General features: G+C 31.7%; 1 protein-coding gene and 1 long non-coding RNA gene across 15 annotated transcripts in view; both read left to right on the top strand.

Moving 5' to 3' along the window:
- LOC145293199 (uncharacterized) overlaps positions 1–24,976 on the top strand; it is an 806,145-nt gene that overhangs the window by 665,505 nt on the left and 115,664 nt on the right. The window lies entirely within an intron of this gene.
- Positions 177–19,036, top strand: LOC145293202 (uncharacterized). The gene is made up of 2 exons (XR_013869683.1): positions 177–17,513; positions 18,820–19,036. It is a non-coding gene; the product is annotated as an uncharacterized LOC145293202 (long non-coding RNA).

The following is a 24,976-nucleotide window of genomic DNA, read 5'->3' as shown; positions in this document are numbered from 1 at the left end:
GTGTATCTATCCTTATTAATGTGATATCTTGAAAGAAAAATATTTATAGCTCTAGTATTGCATTATTGAGTTATCTTAACGAGGCTTTTATGCTATTCGTTCATATCTAGTCACTAGGGCTGTGATCATAGAATATTCTTTTCATTCTTTTGACTCTCGGGTATATATCCGACACAGTTAGACACACTTAATCAACCGAGAACCACGTCCGTCTATATAAAAGCATAAATTAACGGATATATACTCAAGAGTCAAAACAATGAAAAGAATATGCTGTTGTCACAGCCCTTCTAATCACTGCCCCAAGTAATGAAAGTACATATAAACATATATATATAAATTTTTGGAGTGGAACTTTTTAACATCATTTTCCGTTTTCTTTTTCAAATTCTTCTGACATGTCTGCTTGAAAAGAGTCATGAAATGAAAAAAGCTGATTAAGAATTTTATTTCCAATTTTAACTCTTATGATGTATCTGGAGATTTTTAAAAAATTCAAACATTTTGTATCGTTAAAAATATATTTGATAGCATTTTGGCGTGTGTGGGGGTATCCTTACAACGATCGATTTTTAAAAACATTGAAAATAGTATAAATGAGCAAAGTTTTTGTTTTTTTTATTAATTTACATGAGAACAAGATGCAACAACTGACTTCCTTTTGTCTTGAAGTATCTGAAAGGCTTTCTGTGCGATGAGTAGTTTACTAGGAAGCAAAATCAGTGCACATTCATCAACATTCATCTTCATATGGGCTGGCATTGATTAATGTTCAATGGCAAGAAAAAAAACTAAAACAACCAAAAATAAAGAAAGGAGAAAGACTAGTGTAATTTTAGAGTTTCCTCCTTTTAGATAAGTTGCTCTACTAATACTTGCGAGTCCAGTTCATTCTACCTATGGAAATCGCTCCAGACAAGGTATGAAGCTACTTGATGTAAATAGCTAACAAATATTTTAAGGTCAAAAGTTAGCTAACAATTAGATATATTCTGATTTAGAAAGCAGTAATATTTCCCTCTTCATCAGAAACATCGTTCATGGAATACGAGGACTAAATGACAAAAATAAGTGAAATGCAGTTGTGAGGCTGCCAAAAGTAAACCCAATGTCCACTTCACAGTCTAGTCTACCCCAGTCTTTCATAAAGGCAAGAAGGATTCATTTATCAACAAGAGTATTAGATATAGTTATTTTTAGATGTAAACTTACAGAGTCTGGTAATTCCACTTCGTCACGCATCTAAATACTAACTTCATGACTTAACTTTGGTGATCTGATGTGAAACAAAATTTTAACGTGACATAGACGTAAGAACAATATGCAACATTTTATAAAATAATATGGAACATTTTATAATCAATCAGGTGTCCATAAAAGCTAAGTTGCCGACTATAGTCAAGGGCGACACAAAGGCTCCTTTTCTATTAGCTGCTACACCGAGGTGTAAGGAACAGCACCACTCTATTCTCAGGATTGCCCTTGATCCTTCCCTTATAATGCTGAATGATTAGCAAGAAGGCATCAAGTCACACTTTTTGAAGTGTTTGGTATGACTCAATCAAGAATTGAAAATCGGTCTCCCGGCCCATTAGCAAACACTCTTATCATTATGTCAAATAGGCCAATCCATAATTCTTTTATATTTTAATAATTTTCCAGTAGTCAATAATTTTCAAATTATTAAACAGGGTGGAATGATAAATTTGTCGCCCTAAAGAAAACAACACTACAGCTTTATTTTAAACCTTTTATTGAAAAAATCAATTCAAGTAACTTGATTATATAGTAGAGCTGACATCTTTCAATGTAGCACCTTCAGCATCAATCACCATCTTGATACGGGTCCAGCACTGGGAGCATGCCTTTTCTACAAGCATCAGCAGGAGCTTGGCAAATACTCGTCGGATGGCGCCGATCAGGCTGACTTTGGTGTTGTGGGAGGTCGTGTTTGTGATGTTCTCGATGTATAACCAAACAAAGTAATCCAGCAGGTTCAAATCGGGGAAGGGGAGGGGGGCATTGAGAGAATGGTACAGAACTCTTTCTGAAGCCAAGCATGGGATTCTTTGGACTTGTGGGCTGACGCTGAGTTCTGCTGCCACACCCAGGGCTTTCCAGTGACCACCTGATTGCACCAGGGGATCACCACACTCTTCAGCACATCCAGATGCATATTGGTATTGACTTTTAAGCTGACTTCGAAGATGTGAGGTGGCATGATGTGGCCCTCACTTGCAACCAAACCAAAGACCATAACCGTGGCTGGAAACTTCATTGAGCTGTACCCTCAGACGTTGAACCATCCGGATTCTCATTTCGAGAGTGCTGGCAATGGTCCTGTTATCATAACTTGGATCGGTAGAGAGCATGAGTTGTACAGTGGCACATCTCCAATCTTGCTTGCGTCACTTTTTAGACATAATAGAAGGCTCCTATCGCTCGTTAGATTTGTACACAACTGATCAACTAGTAAAGGATCTGCAACAAAAAAGAAAACCGGTTTTCATAAAACTGAAATGGAATCATATCGTCATTTTTGGGGTGACAGTTTTATCTGTAGAATTTAAAAAGATGAAGCCATTTTCAAGCAAGAATGGAACCAGTCTTGAAATACACATATTTAATCTCTGCGTTTAGCCATGTATATGCTTTACAAAATTTATAACAGACTGGCCAGTATTGGGAAAAATTTATCGCAAGGCTTGTACACGTCTAAAAATTATAGTTTGGTTATCTTCATGATTACTGCTTCTACTTCACTTCCGGTTGCTCTTTCGATTTTAATTGATTTTTTTATGGTATATTTTGTTCATTAAATTGTTAGGTGAAAGTACAGAATAGGTAAAGGACATTCTCCCTCCCCATGTTAAGAAGGGTTTTTTTTTTCAAATAATAACGTTATTATTTAGAAAAACTATTTTTAACATTGGAGAGGGGCAAGCGAAAGTGAAGTGGAATCAGTATAAAGATAACCAATAGTTTATTTGTAGGAGCTTACCATGTAGACTTCACACATTATCAATTTTTTTAATCCTAGTGTAAAACATGTAGAAATATTAAGATATATGTAGATTCCAGGAAGATCCAATTAATAACTTATGATTTATCACATCACAATGAAGACTAACTCTCGCTGTCTGTAGTGAACTGTAGAGACACTGCTGACAAACACAACAATATCCTCCGCTACAACTTCCGGTTTTCGTCCCTTTCTCATGCATAATCAATTTCCACACATCTTCATATAGTTTAATAATATTAATAGTTTATATATAGTTTAATAATATTAATAGTTTATATATAGTTTTACAAGTACTTTAATGGAATGTGTTCTGACGAACTCAAAGCACTGGTGCCCTTTTGACTAACCCAACAAGCAGCAAAACCCCACTCCTTCGCTGTAGAGATCGCTAATGTTGAAGAGCCTTCTACTCTGAAAGTTTCTTCCCTTGAATCGCTAGACTTAGGATGTCCTTCCTGTATCCTGCTTCTCTAACTGTACAAACATATAAAAGTTTAAGTGTAATGTAAACAGACATCTTCCTGCTCAACTCCCTACTTAGACTGGTCCTGTAGGTATGGTCCCTAATGTACAGTAGCCTCTTACGTCTCAGTGACAGAAAGAACCTTAGCCTTTTAAGTTAGTGTCTCCAATGTGCCTGGTTAAACAGAGCTGAGAGGAAAAAGATAACGAAAAATCAAGGTCTTATGAACGTCATGAAAAGAAACTTGAAATCTTAGAAAGATCTCCATTATTCTAGTAATTATAGGAGCAACGTTCTCATAAAGAAAGAATTTCAAAACTACCTGGCAAATATACCCGATAAAACAAGTGTAATAGAGATTCAAACAATTGTACTTTAAGAGATGGTGAGAATTTTAAAACGGTCTCTCCGTTGGAGTCTGGCATCTGATAGGTGCCCCATTTCCAGATAGAACAAAATAATAATAAAATAAAAAAAAACTTAATAAAGATAGCCAAAAATACCCGGTGAACCAAGTGCAAGAGAGCTTCAAACAATTGCACTTAAAGGGATGGTTGGAATCTTAAAACGATCGCTCAGTTGGAATATATAAGATAGCTGCATCCACGAGGATGCCCCATCCCCAGCTAGAACGAAATGATAAGAAAATTAAAAAAAAGACTTGATAAAGATGGCCAAAATGCTGCAGGCTAAATTGACCAAAGATGATTTCATTTACTAGGTGTCACATAGTTTAGTAACTATTTACTTGCCTCCCTACGAGGGCACTGTTAGAAATAAGATTGGTTTTTAATGTGGGGGGAAGCAATATATTCTGAGAGTCTTAGTAATTGTCCTAGAATCCTCTATGATCAATTATTCCAAGGCCAACGCAGTGCCGGTGGGCAGAAGAAGTGTTTCAAAGATCATATCAAGACCACTCTTTATACTAGCGGAATTTTCTTCCTGCCAGGATCTCTGGCACTCCTTCTACTCACAGGGAGTGGAGTGTATTGAGAAGCAGCGAATACAGGACCATACAGTGAAACATGAAAAGAGGCATGCTCGCCAGACCATCTCTGCTCCACCCAGCACCTCCTTCACATGCCAGAATTGTGACCGTACATGTATGTCGAGGATTGGACTATTTAGACATCAGCAAACTCACAAGAAGATGATCGGATAACGATGGACAAACAAGAAGAAGAAAAATAATTGTCAGACATTTAGAATTACATTTGACAACTTTATTTACCATTCAATAACCCATAGATGATATGCCATAAACCAAACCAAACTAACATGAAAAATATCCAGCTCCCCAAAATGGGGCACTTCGGATGAGAACAAAAATAAAAATTACCTCAATCGAGAAAGATTTCTCTTTCACTGACCGAGGACAGAATAAACTAAGTGTAGCATCAGACGATTTAGTTGTGTTTATTTTATGAGTGATTGTGTAAATGGATGAAAAATGCAGATTTTTTAAAAATGGTACTGGGTTCAACAATGGTAAAAGAGTTTGCACAAAATTTTAAAGAAAGCAAGTTATTTAATATTTAGGATTCTGGTTTCTCACTATGATAACCAGGATTCAATTTACCTGTGTGAGGTTTTGTCTCCATATCTCCCTTTGTAACATAGTACACACATGTTACCATATAGACACCCGCGATTCAACACGTTGTAGACTCAGTCGCAAAGGAGACAAAGAATAGGAAAGTACTTCAACTGCTGTTTCAGGTTTTAAGAAAAATATCCTTATTCTTCATTCTCCCGGCAAGTGTGATTTCTTGTTACGGCTGTGGCGTCACCCACGTCTCTAACGTGATCATCTTCTCCAACGTTGTTTTCTATCTGTGCACACATCCTTTTTATAGTCTTTTTCTTTTTCCCTACCGTTACGTCACTTTGTACACGGTTCAGCATTTGCATGCACATGTCTGCTCTGTTACCTCTTTAGGGGCATACTTATAGATTCAAAACCACTTCTGTTATCTTTTCCCCAGAAAATTTTACATAAGAATTCACTGTTAGCTTTTGCATTGATTATCTAACCATTCTTTCTATAGTAATCACTCACACATGCATTTGACATTTACACAGATATATACACATGAGAGAGAGAGAAGATTTGGTGCTAAAAGTACTCATCAGATAAGCACGAGCAACTTCTATTACAAGGATTTACGGTAGCAATACCAAAAGCGTTCAACCCCCAATGACAGTGAGGACTATATATAAACATGACAACAAACCTCTAAAAACCGAATTAAGACATCAAATACCAGTTGCAGACACTTCTTAGTGTTTATCGGTGATGCTGAAACCATGGTAATGCTGGTCTTCATTGGTGAAGCTTAAACTCAACTGTTTCGACAGCAGTCGGATACATTACTTGTATATTATAGCGTTCGCCACGAAAGCAAGGGAAAGTTTATATTTATAGAACTGTATGATTACAAATGATAAAATTAGATTGATCGGCTATTTCAAAGAGGCATTCTCAGAAGTTCCCAAAAATCAAGGGCCCTCCTTCCTGGGATTAACACTTGATACATAGACATTCGAATGTTCCACTACAGTTCTCCTTTACACCTCAAACCTTGAGTTAGTAAAGCAGTTAGGAATAATAACATTTTTCTTACTTATTTACCAGTTAACTACAGTATATTTTTCTTTTAACTTTTTCAGCTTACTAGATTCCAGGATAAGAATTCTTTTGGTCTGGTGAAGTATCCACCTTAATCTTGTTACTATAAGCAACATCACTTAGAAACGGTTCATCAATCTTCGTATAAGCAAGTGTAGAGTAGCCATACTGAGGATATCTTATTTGGGTTTCGAATACTGTTTTTAATATTTAGCCAGGGTTTATTTGTAGGAGGAAGTATCCTCATGCCATGTTGTCCTGATAAACCTCTGTACAGAAAGGCATTAGACACTCGATGATAGTATATAGTAGGTATTCAAGTTCTCTCCAGTAGGCATTCAAATGCGTGTGTGTGTGTTGACATACTAGTTCCCAGAGCTTGAGTAGCTGTTGCTCATAACAGTTGGGGATACTTCCCTGACAATCAACAGTGGCTCTGTTGCTATCATGCTAAGGCACGGTCCTATTCAGTTCTAGGGTTCAACTCTACTGGGCTAAGAAGGGAATGCTGACAAGGCTGTTGAGGCATTTTTCGTATGGCAGAGTGTATTTGCCATAGTGTACTGGCTTTTCAAAACCCTGCATAAACTTGTGTCCAAGCCCTTATAGTTCCCTTCAGATCACTAAAGGTAAATGACATTGAACCTGATCAGTTGTTAAGACCAGGTATAGTATATAAAAGAATTTCTTTGGAGCTCTGGTGACAAACGGTGTAACTTATCGGTCAGAGTATAACTGTCGCAATCAAATAAATCAGCAAGATAAACATAAAGGAAAAAGGTGTGTGAACAATATAAAACAAATACACAAAAAAAATTTACAAAATGTATACATACATCACTTTTTTTAAACTCATAGATGTGGTGTCTGTCTATCACTACAAAAGTTTTTTTTATGACAGCCTGAGATTGAGTTTGCCGTGCCCTCAGGGTCCATTCCTACAAGATGCTATCATCTATCCAATGTCTAGTATGAATCTAATGCTTCGATTGAATCATGAAGTATCGGCACCAAAAACTTCTAATGTTTCGATCGTTTGTTTTTTTTGTTTAAGGGCATTTCAACTTCTGTGGGTCATTTTTATGCCAAGAAAAAGTTTGTTTTTATCATCAATTTTTTTTTTTTAAGTAAAATGAAAAGTTTTTATTTTCTTTAAGTCGGAAAGCCAGTGTCTTCAAACAGTGAAGTAGGGGAGAAAGAAAAAGAGAGGTGGAGTGATTGTTCTTTTTATTTTTGGCTTTGTTTAGGGATTTTATCCTGAGCCCCCAAAATCAGATTAGACCATTCCTGCAATGATCCGGTCCCTGCTGATTTTGTGGTGGGAGTTAAGTTCTGTGCAGTTCTAGGAGATCCACCCTCCCAGGCTTTGCCTTCTCTCTTTCAGAAGGGGTTTGTTTTTTTTGGGTTTTTTTGCTAATCGTCTGAGGCGCCTTAACCAGGGAATGTCGATGGGACTACACAGGAACTTTTTGCAGGTCAGTGTGCCCTTCTCCTGGGGCGCTGACTTCTCAATTCCACTTTTCGACTCTGGTGTTTAAGTGGGAGAGAACTATTTTTTTTTTTTTTTTTTTTTTTTGCAGAACATGATTAAGTTTTGCAAAGATAAAAAAATATACATATATATCATATAAATAAAAATAAAAACTTTGATGTACAGTGCATTTGAGTTAAGAAGGTGATATCTTCAGACAGCCCGAACTGGTAGCACCAGAACTTCAATTGAGATAAGATGGAAAATGAAACGGTCTGTTCATGAGCGGTATTTGTTGTTTTTTATTTATTCATTTTTCTAATTTTTTTTTTTTTTTTTTTTTGTTACTGTTCCCTTCACCCCAAATAAGGCACATTGCCACTTGGACATAAGGAACTATTATTTGGGAGCATATCTTCAGAAACACTATCTAGAGAGTTGAGCAGCAAAGTGTCTATTCACATTACACTTGAACTTCTGCATACTAATAGAATCAGAGAAACGGGGATCCGGGAGGGAATTCCAAAGTCTAGTCGTTCAGGGGAATAAACTATTAAAGTAGGTTTTCTAGCATCTAAGGATCTCTACAATGTATGGGTGAGATTTTGCTGTTTATTGGGTTAGTCGGGGGTATTTATGTCAAGATGGTACAAGTTCCTTGAGTTCGTCAAACTTTGGCAAACTGAGCTACGGTGCCGGGATTGGTGGCAGATTCTACAATTCTTGATGTTTTGTCAAATTTAACCCCAGACATTGTTAATTAAAGTGCAGAATAGTTAACAATTAATAATTTAACCACATTTATATAAAGGATATATTCTATAAGAAAATAAAATTTTTAAAAATATATCTATCACATCATATTGACAATAGATTCTTACCACCATGCAATTCTGCTAGGTGCTATAAACAGGAACAATGTTCTTTTTGTCTTTGATGATCAATTATTGAGTTTCATTTTCAACATGCATCTTTATACATGTGGCCTTGAACAAAACTATTTTAAGCTGAGTAAGTACTTAAGATGCGTTCTTAGCCTGAATTCCCATCCCCAAAATCTGACAAAAAAATGTGCAAAATATTTGTATACACTATATTAGTAAAATATATAATTTTTTTTTTTTGTTTTGTTTTTCTAACTCACATTGATTTTATTTTTAATTTGAAGAAAATAATCAACTATAAATCTAATTTTTTTTTTCATATAGAGTGCAAGGTTATATATTAAGATCAATAGTAGCCTGGCCTGTTTAGTCAACCTCTACCTAAAAGATCTATGTAGGTATATCAAAGACGTGAGTAGTATGAAAAAAAAAATCGAGAAAGTTTTGTTATTACCTCTACCAAGGAGCTTATGTTTTCATTGAAAACAGCATCTCCAACGCTTGGCTAATCATCACCAAACTTGGTTAAAATATTGGACATGGTCTAACTTAGATTTCCAAAATTAATCGGCTCTTTTTCAAAGAAAAATATAAGAAAAATAAAAATCACTAGAAAATGAAAGTCACATTATTGGCGCTGAGTTTAGTTTTGTTTACTAAAATATAATGTCTCGTTACTCGGTCCATATTGTAGCCAATGAAATCTAGCATATATAGTAGCTTGACCATGTAAAGTTTAGACAAGATCAAAGATTTTGGTAGAATTTCAACTTAGGATTTTTCCAAATTGAATGTATAAATTTTATTCTCTTTAATATCAGTAACCACTATGTAAAATTTCAGCCTAATCAAATAAATAGGTTTTGAGTTAACTTTTGGAATATTTCATATCAAATAAAGAAATAAGGCCCATCCTTACGTTGTCAGACAGAGGTATGCACTCACAACTGACTTGTGTTATTGTTTACATATTTTGAAATGTTCTCATTTTAATCATGTGCCATAGAAGAGATTTGAAGTTAATCAGTTGCTGCTAGAATTCTAGTACAACTAGAACATCTTGTATAGTCTGAAAAAATAGGGTTGCTTAAATTCCTACTTAAAACTAACTTGTAGTTAAGGAAATGGAGTCCATTAGTTATATTAAATAAAATTTGATTAATATTAATGCCGTCATTACCTTCTCCCCCCAAAATATCAAGAAAACATCTTCACTCCTGGCCCTTGAGACGAATAACATACAATATGTCACTCTTTAAGCTTTCTATTTCGTTCGATTATTTTCTGTATATGAAATATTCATGCTTGCACAACAACATTCAAAAAATAAATTTTAGATTAAAAATCTGAAATATTTAATATTAAATTTAAAACATAAAAAAATACATAAAATGTTCGACAGGTCATTAATATTATTAAAAAGAAATACAAAATATTTCGATGCATATTCTTTAATGACTCTGTAATGCCTACGTTTTTGTTAATTAATATAAACCATATTAAATCAAGAAATATTTTCGAAGTATTATATTCAATCAGTTCCAAACAATGACAGAGTTCTTTCTCCTTTTTTTAATTTACATTGATCATATATACAATTACAACATTAAAATTTCTTAGTTAATGCTTTCCCATTTTTCCCCCTAAAAATCATTTTAAAAAATAACATTTTTTCACAAATTTTACTCTCTCCACAATAAATTGTGATTTTAGGAATATTGCGTTGGCTGAAATGTAGGCTATTTGAGAAATTAAAGAAAATCTGGTGCTAGTGTACAAAAGGGGATCCTAAATTCCTGGCCTCAGGTTACGTGGTATTAGCTTATCAGTGCCACATCAAATGACGTAGGCTCCTCTTTTTTTGTTTTTCATTTGTGCGATCTTTCAATTACCACCACCCCCAATCAAAAGATCCGATTTTTTTTTTTTTATTTAAGAAACAAAACAATACTTTATCTAGTTTTTTTTTTTGGGGGGGGGGGACATTTATTCTGGTTTATATATGTTTCTTGACTACTTTTTTGGTTTAGTGTCTATACTAATAAATACCCCCCACCCCAAAAGAAAAAAAAAACAATTCAAAGAATTTTCTTTTTTCACGAACAATGAAAATAAAAACAGGTCAAAGAATCTTAAATGTTATGTTAATCAAATACTATGTCGTTTGATTTGACATCAATCAGCTAATACCACGTGACCTAAATTTTCTTAGACTATAAAAAGGTTCAGAAATTTGGGATCCTTTTCATACACTAGCACCAAAAATTTAATAGTTAAAATAATAATATCTACTGATAAATAAGAGTTACAAAATTTCCAATGTTCTTTCTGTGTCTGGAACTAAAATTGTTTTGAAACTATTTTTGTTTTTAAATGAATATTTTAAAATATTTTGTTAATTTTTCCTTATTTTTTTTATTTATTTATTCATTTATTTTTTGTGATTCCAATTTTTATACATTTTCTTTCATTTTTTTCCCCATTTTTCATTCCTTTTTTAAATTATTTTTTTATACTTGTTCCTTTCATTTTGTTTGAAATCCTCCAAAATAAAATACTGAAAAATGACTCTCATTATATATCTATTTACATGGATAATTAAATGACTTCGCTCATTCCTAAGATGGTACACCAATCTGGTTTTTGTGAATCAAAATGGCGAAGTGAACACTTTCATGCCATTAAAACACTTCACCATTATAAATACTTAGTTAATACAAAATCTAACACAGCTCAAATGTTATCATACTTGATCTTCAAGATTATGTTAATAAAATGATGACTATCCTGGGAGACATCTAAGTTTGTTCAGTTGGGTCCAACACATACACACAATTTCATTACATCTATTGAGATCAAGTTTCAAAAACCATTTCTAATTTGGTCAGACTTACTGGTTCTATATATCCCTGTCTTTATGGCTTGTTTAAAACCCATAAAGCTGGAGTATCGTTAAGACCTATATTATCTATTATAAGATCATTTCAATATAATAGCCAAATGACTGACCGTTACTGTTGAACCTATTTTGGAACGCTATAGTTTAGTTTGTATTAAAGATTCTTCTACGTTTTCGAATTTATATAAAATTATTCTTATACTGACAAATTTGTGTTTCTTTAATATTTCAAGTATTTTTACTTTTTTGACTATTAATATATGTGCAGATGCTTTATATCTTGATCGACTTCTGAGTCGTCCTATTCCCAAAAAATATTTTTGTGGAATTAATGAAAGTCGCCATTACATCAGTCAAATTTAGTTTTAATGACATTATATACAGACGGATCAACGGAGTCTCTATGGTTTCTTTCTTGGGATCGACATTGATTAATATTTTTTAATGTTTTCATGAAGAAGATTTGTTACCTGGTTTTGAAACACCAGACGTTTACTTTCATTGTGTTGATGCCATCTGTTTGTTCAACAATGAGATGAAGCAGACGTTTTTATTAAAATAACTATCAGTTCATCCCAGCTTACTCGGGCCCTATACTGTGTTCATAACTTTATGTGCATATGTATATATATTAAAAAGTTTCACTCGTGTCCAGGTAACCTACAATTAAAATTTCAAATGTTTAGACCCAAAATTGATGGAGGAGTTTGGGAGAGTCTGCAAAGGTCAACTCTTTCAACTTTGGCCTCTTAGCAGCCAAATTTTCACCCAAAGCCTGATTAAAAAGCTTTCTACGTGTAAAAATTTATGTAAAATTCCAAATGTTTAGGACCAAAATTGGCTGAATAGCTTGCTAGAAACCTCAAAGGTCAAATCTTTTTAACTTTTACCCCTTGGCAGCCAAATTTTCGGCCAAAAACAGATTAAAAGCTTGGCCTATGCCTGAATACATTTTATGTAAAATTTAAAATGTTTAGATAAAAAATTGCCTGAGTAATTTGGTAGAGACCGTAGAGCTCAAATTTGTTTTAACTTTGACCCCAATTTTGACCCCTTAACATTTAGTATTTTGGGCTCAAATCAAATAAAAAGTTTGATCCATGTCCAAGTAGTCTACATGTAAAATTTCTAGTGTTTCCACACAAAATTGTCAGTGGAGTTTGGTAGAGTGCTCAAAGGTCAAATCGTTGAATTTTAACCCCTTAACAGCTAAATTTCTGGCCGAAAACTGATTAAAAACATTTTCCGAAATCTCCTTAACCCTTATGTCAAATCTCGAGTCTGTAGACTGAAAATTGACAGAGTTATTTGGTAGGGAAATGCGCACGCGCACACACACACACACACACACACACACACACACACACTTTAACTTTTATAGATATATGGATTGAGTAGACTGTAACCTGCTTTGATTTAACTTGTATAATTGTTACTTTCACTTTAAGTGATTTAAAAGAAGACCTTAAGTAACGATTTAAAAATACTTTTCGTTGTGATCTTGTAAAAAGCCCCAGAAAGAAAACACAACTTGGTAATTCGTGGAAGCAAAATTTACTGAACAAAAAAGCAAAATACAACAAATGAAGGGTGTGAGTTTACGTCGAACTGACTGCCACGAGTGCACGACTCCAGCATAATTTGTATGCTAACGTCAAAAGACATGTTCTATCTGTTTTTTTATAATTAGTGGAAGGCTTCATTATTATCCGCAGGGTGGACACACCACAACACTTTTGTATGTTGATTTAAAAAAAAATACATGAACGAAAATACTTCATATTGATTATTGTTAACTATACAGTTTGTTAGTAACAAAGAAATAAACAGTTTTCTAAAAAAAAAAAAAAAAATACAGCCCACTTTTCGAAAAACATAAATTTTATGAACTGTTTTTTTAATTTTTACAAAATTCATCTGCATATCTTTTACATTTTTGTAATTGCATGTCTTCAACTTTAAGCTAGATGAAGATTATATACTGCATAATCACGTAGGCCCACTAGTTCTAGTTAAATCACCAAGTTAAGCATCGTTGAGCCTGGTCAGTACTAAAATGGGTGCTCTCCATTTATGTAAACATCGTTTCAATCACTGTGGCCTTCTCCTTGTCACTGGAATCAAGCAATACCGATTCCAGAGAGGAGTGTTTAGGAATTGCGCAACCATTTCTTCACAATTCAGCACATTCGGCACAAGGCCAGTTAGTATTTTAGAATTCATAAGTATTAAGTGTAAGGACAAAGGTTCCTGCATCTGAATCTAGAGGACTTTGAAAATGCGATGGATGATTTCTATTCATAACAATTCTGTGCGAACCTGCTCGGCAGTTCTTGTGCAAAATTGTAGTACTTATGTAGAATACCGACCGTACTGAAATAATTACTAGAGCTGTGACAACAGCATATTCTTTTCATTGTTTTGACTCTTGAGTATATATCCGTTAATATCTTATATGCTTTTGTATAGACGGATGTGTTTTTGTTTTGTTTTTTTTGTTTCCGATCTGCATGGTTTCCGGTCTGCCTTTTGTTAATTTTAGCAGGTGGTCTTCCCAGTTTATTAGGAGCGCTTGTCTGGGAAGACCGAACAACAAACGAAGACCCCCACCTAAAGGAATTTCATCAAGAGTAATCTAGATGCAGTCAACTTAACGCATAAATTAGTAAAAGTGAAAATGGACATTTAGGCAATTGTAAGTATAAAAATTAAGAAAATTATGGCTACCTTAAAGAAGACAATACACATATATAAAAACAAAAAGACTTAGGAATTAAATAGCCTGCACACCTCCCCTCAACTATTTAAAATAAAAAAGGTTAAAAAATAATTACCTCCCTTGGACCAACTGAAATATGTATTATCTCCCCTTAACTAAAACAAAGCCAGAAGAAAAAATTAATAAGATAAATTAATTATCTCCCTTGCACCAGCTAAAATTAACAAAAGGCAGACCGGAAACCATGCGGATCGAAAACAAAAACAGAACAGTACATATTTACTACAATGCATTAAATAAAAAATTAGAAAATTCATATTAGAATAAAATAAAATATACACAAATAGGAATAAGCTATAGTTAAATAAAAATGAACATCATTATAAACAATAAATGCGGCTCTGATTCTTTCCTCAGACAGAAACAACATGGCTGACGAGAGCCTAACATTATTTACGTTTTACCATTAACTGGTCCCCTTTATGTTGGGATTAAAACCGCCGGTACTAATGTTTTTCTGAACTTCTGTACAATTAAATAAATAAATATATATATATATATATTTTGTCTTTATCAATAGTTCACCACTCCATCAATACGCAGGTTCTAATACGACAGATGGTACTAAGAATAGAATAAAAATTATTTAAGACTTCTATCTGGTTATGTCTGACAGAACGAGAAAAATCTACTCCTGTGAATTAAATAATCTAGTTTAAAATTTGATATAGATTTATTTCAAAATGATGTATCTGAAGAAGGTTTTGGATTGCATTAGCTGAAACATTGTGAAAAAACACTCAAGATGAGAATAGTCGTCTGCAGTATCCAAATAATCAATGCTAATCTCCAAAATTATGAAACATAGCATTTCACTTCTTTCTTTCTGTTATTCACTTGCAAATAATAAAAAAAAAAATAAAGATAAAATCTGAATATAAAGTTCAATGTTCGAAACAGGAGTGCATAAGTATCGTCGTTGGTTGCCAGGAATGTCTCAATAAAGTTAAAGACTATAAACTTACTGAAATTTAGTTAACTTAAGTAGCTGACTTATGGTTGAAATTTAGTTAACTTAAGTAGCTGACTTATGTCGATTAAATAAAAAATTCAGTTTGAATTTACATAAAAAATTTTCTAAGTTTAAAAATAATGCACCTGAAGAAGTTACATTGGCTAAAATGTGGTGAAAATAACACTCAAGATGAGAACAGTAGTCTGAATAATCCAAAATAATACGAATTATTAATTCTTATCTAAAAAAAAAAAAAAAAATCATAAACACAGAATATTTAGTAGTAGATATCTCACTGCCAATGCAATCCTCTATTTGTATAAGAGTCAAATACATCCCAAAATGGAATACTGTTGCCACATCTGTGCGAGGCTACTTGATCTACCTTAACCTGCCTCGATAGAGTTCAAAATTAGCTTCAAAATCTAATAGGTGATGCACTTTTTTCTTCCCTGCTACCTCTTTTCTACAAAAGAGACGTTGTAAGCCTGTCTCTGCTCTATCGTTATTTTCTTAGCAAGTGCTCATCTGAACTTCAATCAGTCCCCTCCCTTGCCAAACTTTCACAAGGAACACTCGACTAGCTACAACCACTACTAATAGTTTCCTTCACTCTCTATGTATGCCTAGATTTAAATGCAGATTCCACGAACAAAGCTTCTTTCCTAGAACTACCAGGCTATGGAACACAGATCCATTGGTCTGCTTCCTGTAGCAGTATGGTAGCTTTCAAGTCTAATGTAAACAAGTTCTTGTTGAACTGTCCTCTTAAATAATTAAAATTCTACCCAACTTACACCATTAACGATTACTACACTATCACCTTACATTCATTAACTCTTATCCCCGAGTAGCCTTCGGGCCTTGATAAGTGGTGACCCCCTTGTAAAAAAAAAAAAAAAAAAAATTATGACCACCACAATATTCTATATCATAAAAACAGCAACTTTAAATCTTATCAGTGTGTGACACAAGTAAGACCATAGAAAGAGAATGTGGGTTAACTTGTGATTACATCTTACAAACAGTAGTCAGTGTGTGTGTGTGTGTGTGTGTGTGTATGTATGAGTGTTAATACTCATATATAGTGAATGTTAATCGCAGGAAAATATTATTAAGACAAATATAGCCTCTCTACTCCTATGTGGTTAGAGTCGGACAGAATATCCAAGGACAAATTTTTCAAGAACTTTTAGCCTGTGGAATACATTACTGCTTCCTTGTTGACTACAACTTTGTTGTCTTCAAATCTAACGTTAACAAATTATTGTCACAAACTACCCCATAAGTAATCAAATGTGGTTCATACCTTCGATCAATATTAGTACTCTCATAGTGTTCCTCAAAAATGAGAACATCTTTCTTATCTGATACTAGACGGATCAAACACTGATAGCATATTTTATATGGTTTTGGCTTAGTTTGAACTCAGATCAACGAACATATATACATAAGCGGCAATGAAAAATATGTCAGTTTATTTTCCTAATACTAAGTTTGACTGAGTAATTTACCGTACACTGAATGCCATTGTTAAATTATGGAAAATATTTGGAAAAATATTTAAATAAGCAAAATAAAAGGAACAAGTTTTCATTTTAAAATTTAAAAAAAAAAAAATCAACCCTCAAAAGAAAGAGAAAAAAATACTAACTTTTATTTCTAACATTAATAATAAAAACCACTCAAAACATAAACAAAATAAGAATCATCAATCATATTTCTAATTTGATTTCCATTGGTTTGATTTTAACCAATCAAATTCCATAATTCAATTTCAGTTCTGATTAATTTTAACCAATCAAATTCCTAACATTTATTTTTCAGCAGCCAAAGATAATCGACAATGTTCCCGACCTGACGATTGTACTTGCCCTTGTCACGGTACACACAAGAGTAGGTCAAATAGCTATGACTATTACTGAACTTGACATCGAAAATCAGTATAGGAAAAAAAGAGAGAGAAAAAAAGATAAACCACCTTTTAAGCCAAAAAAAAAAAAAAAAAAAAAAAGATTATATAAAAAAATAAATGGCATTTACCTTGATTGACCAGACATTCATTATATCTTGAAACATAGGTAACGATCAGGGTGAGGTTGGGTGTCATTGGTCAGCATTGTAGCTCACCCTAAACTTCTTTCAACTGACCAACGAAAGGACAGTGTTTTTGTGCCCAAGCGTCATGGCCTTCCCTTGATTGACCGAAGTATGCATTTTGGCATGTTCGCTGTTGCTGCCCCCCACCTCATATGAGTGAAGAAACCGAATTTGCTGACTAACAGTCTTCTTGTAACGGAGTGTCCCTAACAGCTTCCAACTCTTTGAGTCAATTACTTCTTGCTGGTGTCACAACCAATACCTACCACCACAACCAACTGCTACTATTTCCCCTTACTAAACAGGTACATACAAAGGTCCACCATTTCTTTTGTTCATATATATATATATATAATATATATATATATATATATATATATATAGTATGTGTGTGGAATTATCATTACCATTATTTTTATTGGCATCAAAGAAAACATCAAGCTGGTTTTATCATGCTAAAACCATTTCCTAAAAGGAATAAATTTTATTCGTTTTTTTTTTTTTTTAATATTTTGGGATACTTTTTAGTCTGATTCTTTTTAGGTATATACATAAAAAGAATAAAAGTAATAAGTATAATATAATAGTTATAAAAATAGTATAAAATAGGTAATATTATATATTGTTTTATAATTATATGATAATGTATAATAGCAATGACATTATGAAATTGAATATTTTATAGTTTTCATGCTGTTTATAGCTACATTCACTATATTAATCCTTATAAATACAGGCTTTTTCCCCCTTCTAATTTTTAACACTTTTGCATTTTTTTCATCTAGTCTGATTTCTTTTTATGTATATGCATAAAAAGAAGCAAATATGCGCTATAAGTATTAAGTATAATACATAATTATATAAGTATATCGTGATGTATAATAACAATGATTATAACATAGTTAAACTCATTTTATACTCTGCATAGTTTATAGTTACATATTTAATTCTTTAATAGACATTGTTTCTTTTCTTTTAAACATTTTGGGATTTTTATAGATTGAATTTGTTTTTAGATATATGTATAAATACGATAAACTTTTGCTATAAGTTATTATAATAATAGAATAGTTGTGGGATATAACATACATAATATATTTATTTGAATTTTTTTCTATTTAGACAGAATTTGTTTTTAGGTATAATTAGGATAAATGTCTACTAAAGATTATAATTATAATATACTAATTATAGGAAAACATACATAATACATTTATATGATGATTATCATTATTTTATGATCATCATTTTATGGTCAACATACTGTTTGCATTCACATTTTATTTTCAACCCATATTTATTTTTAATTCCCCCTTTTCTATTTTCCATACATTTTTTTTATTTTTACCCTTCCCAGTTTTAATTTTTTTCCATTTGAAAAAAAAATTATTATTTATGTAGTTATCTGTTTATATATAAATATCTATTCATACATTAATATATATAAAACGCATACAGCAAGTGAATATTTGTCATTATATCATGAGTATTACATGTTTTTTTTTTGTTGTTTTTTTTCAACGCCAACCCATACTGCTTCAAGATCTGTGTAATATCCAGTAACTTTACTGGTTATCATTAAAAAACCTGCTGTTTTTATATTTGTTGTAGGTATTCATGATATAGTCATACAGAGCCTGGGGTCAGAGTTCAAGTATTACTACAAAATTACGAGCCCTGCCAAAAAGAATCCACCTTCCTTAAATAACCCTCATTGATGACTTATCAAAGATGAGAGGTGTTTTTTTTCCTTCTTCTTCAGCAGAGAAAGACAAAAAAAAAAAAAAAAGATCTAGCTCAGGGTAAAACAAAAACCAAATAAAAACTGTCTACCAGGCAAGTGAATCTTTTTCTAGATGTAGACATTTATCGTTCATTGATGCTACATTGTTTTGTTTTTTTTTTATTAAAAAAAAAACGTATCCGTCGTCGTCAAACTCTGCAGATTTTTGGTATAAATATAACTACACACACTTTTCGGTGCTGCTTGCCATCTGCAAGTATTTTTTTTGTGTGTGTGTATGTGTGTTAATCCTCCTTGCGTTTCAGCAGTTGGAATTATTCTAACCGATATCTTTCTTGGCTTTTAATCAAGACAAAAGAAGTAAGACAGGTTACACATTGACAAAAAAAATAAAATAAAAAAACAAACTCCCACCTGCCTCCATTATCAGATCGGCAGTGACAAAATTAATTGGTGAGATTGACACGTTCACAGATCGATTTTTTATCTTTTTTTTTTTTTTAATTTTGTCTTTTTTCCCCTAAAATATCCGAAAAAATAATAGCCACGTGATAATTTAAAAACAAAAAAATGAAAACAATAGAAAATATATTATGAGAGAAATTAAAAAAAAAAAAAATGTTTTGGTTTCTTGAGATGTGAAGATTTGGAAATAGTTGACCAATAACATTTGGTCCTGTATATAAGTATACGCACATACATATTCATAGAAAAATCTAAAAAAAAAAAAATTTAAAAAAAAGAAAACAAAACAACAATCTATTTACTGCCTTGCGTTGTAAATGCTGAATTAACTAGGTTTTTAGAACCCCAGAAAAAAAAATCTCCCCCCCCCCCATCGCCCTCGTATCAAAAATCGACCTCGTGATTAAAAACCAAACCACTTGAGTTTATTACATATTTGTTTACTGATGTCACGTGAGCCAAAAGTCAACCAGTTTAGGCCTCAAATCGTCCCTTTCAATTTGCTTATATTCTGGGGTCCTTGAAACCTAACTGATCCCAAACGCCTTCAGTTATTTTAGGCCATTTTGATAATAAACTTAATTGTTGACTTAATTATGACTTTTTGTCCATGGCTAAAAAAAAAAAAAAAATATATTCTTTATGTCTTCCTAAATGAAAATACTTATATGTTTTGTTTTTAAGAAATTGATAAATAGATCAACATCTTTAACATTTCACATTTACCAATGATATATATCATAAATAATATTTGTGTGCAATAGTAAATATAATAAACATACGTGTAAGAAGAGTTTTTCTTTTTTTCTTTTAAAAATAAAACGATTAACTCTTTTGTTAATTTTATTTAAGTTCAGTATAAAACAAAATCCGTTATCATATTTATAATTAACCTACAATAATTCGAATTTTCCTTTGCTTGGAAATTTTGAGTGCTTGTACAGAACAAAGGTGACAGATCAGACAAGGGAGATGAATCTTGAAACAAGGGAGATAAATCAGTTTAACAAACAACTTTTTTAAAAAAAAGTCAGTTGTGAAATATTAATTTATTTAAACTACAAACAAACCCCCCTCCCTCATGTTACGAATGGCTTTCTAAATAATAATGTTATTATTTCAGTGCAAAAACTGAAAGTAATCTAAAAAAAAAAAAATTCTTTCTAAAATCTGAGTTATGCCCCTGTTTCTGTAATCTTTTTTTTTTTTTTTTTTTTAATTAATCTGTTGCTTTTCTTTGTATAAGCACTAATTTTTTCTTTGGAATTTGATCTGAATTTTTAATAAAAAAATTTATTTAAAAGTAAAAAAAAATGTTTTCAAGATGATAAACAGTAAATCAAAGTAGCCTAAAAACCTTTGGTGATTTATCAGAGGACATTTTTTTTTTCGTTATCTTCAATATTCCCCCAAATTGTTTTGTGAAAGCAGAAGTTGAGAGTTGGAGGCAGGTTTGAGGATTAACAACGTTTGACTGCTGGAAAGTGTTTATTATTATTATTATTATTATTATTATTATTATTATTATTATTATTATTATAAATAATGTTTCGTTATTAATTGTAAATAAATTTGAAATCTGTTGGCTGTAAAGAAAGGGGAGAGAACTCTCGTATGACTTACAAATATGGCATGGTTTGTGTGCTACAGGGACATTTTCTGAAAGATGGTGTAAAGAACTGACAGTTACACACCAAAAAAAGAAAAAAGAAAAAAAAAACTAATGGATACACACGAACCCACACAGCAATGAAAGAATGTATATTTGTCACTTTCAGCCTTTTTTTTTTATTCATGTATGTATATTATTGCTAATTTAGTTGAGAAAAGATGAAAAAAATTATTTGATTTCTGATATAATCACACTACAACAAAGACCTTTTTTGCCACAAAGTTCCTATATTTTTAAAGCATCCGTTCCTTTTCCTTTCATTCTTCCTGTGTATTCGAAGATTTAATGAAGACACTCGAGTTGGTTTCTAATTGATTTTTTAAAAGGAATAAAAAAAAATTAAACTTTATAAGGACATGTGGCTCATTTTAAAACTGAACAATCAGTTCAGTTTTGTCTTAATTTTATTTTAACAAATTTCCAAATTTTTCTTTTTTTCCTCAACAGTTAACTGTCTTCGAAGAGACACGATAAATGTTTATTTTTTGTTGTATTGAAAACATTTGTTTAAAACTGATCTAAATTAATTTCATTAAAAAAACATTGTTTATGAAATTTTTATTGTAATTATTCCAGTTACAACGGCATATCTATTTTTTTTTTTATATATGTTATTTACCAATTAATTTTTATTTATATTGTTTATTGTATTTTATAATTCCCTAACGGGTTCGTGCGCAATGACTCAGTATCACAGCTGTGACAGATATAAAACAAAATTTTTAAAAAATTAAACATTTAGTCCAAAAAAAATTTTTAAATGCATGCAAGCTATAACAAATAATCTTTCAAGCTTTGTTTATTTTTTAAAACAAAAAAACCTCTCCAAAAAAAATATGTATTTCGAAACTAAAGTAATAAGTTAGAATTTTCAAAATAGTCATTAAATATTTTTTAATGACTATTTATCATCATTTTCATTGAAAGATAACGACAATCTGGTAGATTTCTCAACGTTACTTAAGTGAAATATTTATTAACTCTGCATTTTAAAATTATGTTTAATAGATCATAAATATGTTTAATAGATCATAAATATGTTTAATAGGTCATAAATATATTCACTGTTAATCAGAGAAAATAAGTAGGAGTTTTACTTAAAGAAAAATGTAGATAAAAAGCTATCCTTTAAGATACTATTTTTGCTAGCAATGTATAGAGTGCAATATATGTATTTTTGGCACTAATCCAGAATACGGACCATGCTGAAATAATAACGTTATTATTCAGAAATCCATTCTAAACATGAAAGAGAGGATGGCGTTTTGTAACTATTCTATACTTTCACCTAACAATTTAATAAAAAAAGATACCATAAAAATTGAATTTAACTTAAAAATCTGATGTACAAAAATAGTATGATCCGTATTCTGCATAAGTATTGCATTTTTTTTTCTAATGCCTAAATTCATAAGATGCGAGGCAAGTAATGTCTCTTAATTTTTTAAATTTTATTTTACTTAATAAAAAATTTTTACAGTAGATTAAAACATTAATACCATACATTAAATTAAAGAAAAAATGTTAAAAAATGTCCCCTACAAATAACCAAAGTACAAATAAAAATGACGTCATTTACACTGCACTTTGTATAGTTGCTGTTTTAATTGTTAAAATAATTTAGAAAACGACTTATAAAATGTACACTTAGTTATAAAATTTCTGATTTCATTTAATCCAAACAAAAGAAATCAAATCATAAAATCTCAGATTCTATTCCCCCATATTTGCCAACAAATAACATGGATATTGCGTTTCTGAATTTTTTAGATGAGGATCGGTTATTTGTATTTTTTTAATTCTTTGGACTATTGTTCTCATCTTGAGTGTCATTTTCACAATATTTCGGTTGATGTAACCTTCGACCTTCTTCAGGTATATCTTGTTAAAATCTGGAATGTTTCTGTCAAACTCGGGAATTTTGACGGAATTTTAAATGGAACCCTTTATTTACTTCAGGTGGATAACATGCTCTCGTTCCATCAGCCATGACTGGATGATAATAACGTTATTATTTAGAAATCCATTCTTAATATGAAAGAGAGGATGGCGTCTTGTAACTATTCTGTACTTTCACCTAACAATTTAATAAACGAAAGGTACTGTAAAAATTGAATTTAACTTGAAAATCCTACCTAAAAAATAGTATGGTCCGTATCTTGCATAAGTACTGCATTTTCTTTTTTTAATGTCTAAATTCATATGATAAGGGACAAGTAACGTCTTTTTAACTTTTTAAAATTTTATTTTACTCAATAACAAAACATTAATGCGATACGTTACAATAAAATGAAAATGTTAAAAAATGTCCCCTACAAATACAATTCAAAATACGAATAAAAATGACGTCTTTTACACTACACTCTGTATAAGTCTTGTTTTTAAAAAAAAAGGTCCTAAGTAATTCGCAATTGTATTTTTCGGTCGCCCACACTCAGAATTGAACCTTCAACTTTCAGGAGAATATCACTTTTACAATTGATTTTTTTCAAGTACTCTAACCACTGTGCCATGGGTCCTTGCAGTCATGGCTGATAGAATGAGAGCATGCTACCATCGTTAAACAAAGGGTTCTGTCCCAAATTTCATCCAAATTCCAGAGTTTGACAAGATACACCTGAAGAAGGTCGAAGGTTACATCGAATATGAACACGCAGGATGAGAATAGTAGTCTGAAGAATCTAAATAATACAAATAACATGGATTCTAATTTTGATAAATTTGAGAAACGGACAAAACGATTATATTCAAACGAATGCAAATGAGTCATTCCTTTCCAAAAACTTTTAATTACTCTATCATATCAGTATTATGAAACAAACATGTAAAATATATTAGTAGATAACAATTTGCAAGCACAATCATTTAGAAAACGGTTTATCTTTGAGAAAAATAAAAACTTATGCACAGTTATGTTTTCTAAATTACAGAAAAGCTGCATGCTATATGCACGCCAATATCTTAACGTATGTTATTCATTACTTCATAAGGTCAGACCTATAAAATGTTCACGACAAAAAGATTGCCTTTGTTTAAAACACAAATTCAATTTCTATGTGATAAGATATTAGAATACCTGTCCCAGGATGGGTAAAATTAATTCCACTGAACGGAACATTTTTGCATTACTTTAATGCCCGCTTACAAAAAATTAAAATCAAAATATAATGTCGAGAGGCCTCATTCAAATTTTAATCCAAATCCATTACATTATTTTGATTCTAGAAAATGTAAAATTAAAACCTTCAGCTTAAAAGATCTTATAAAAAGAAATAAAATTTCAGGGAATCTTGTTTAATTGAACATGGATCAAATTTCGTGCAGGATTTTGAATTTTAAAATAGGAAGGCTGTATACGTAAAAACAAAAAAAAAACAGTAAAATACTCCAAAGAAACTGAAAACTGAAGAATATTTTTCAATTGATATTTAAAAACTAAAATTTCATGACAATGGAGGTTTTATCTGAATTTTCACAAAACTCCCACTCACATTTTACCCCCTTTGCATAAGACTAAATTAAACTAAATATAGCCCACATTATGACCCCTTACGCTTTGAAGCTAAGATCCAAAATTCTTAATAATTAGTTTATTAGTTTCAGAGTGAATCCTATATACATACACACGCTGATATATAAAACCTAACTTTATAAGTGTCGATTTTTATACACTGAAAACAAATTATTTAAAACATAGTTGATTTCTTTTTAGGAAATATATATATATGAAACTTTTACTTTTCTATATCATATATGCATTCTTTTGATTATATTTATTTTTTCAAAATCTATATATCTATAAAAGTAAAAGTATGTGTGTGTGTCTGTCTGTGTATATTTTCCTACACAATAACTCTGTCAATTTTCAGACTACATACTCGAAATTT

Source organism: Euprymna scolopes, chromosome 14, assembly GCF_053919585.1.
Source record: "Euprymna scolopes isolate OS-2025 chromosome 14, ASM5391958v1, whole genome shotgun sequence".
NCBI classification, from domain to species: Eukaryota; Metazoa; Mollusca; class Cephalopoda; order Sepiida; family Sepiolidae; genus Euprymna; species Euprymna scolopes.
This window is presented reverse-complemented; position numbering and strand designations above follow the sequence as displayed.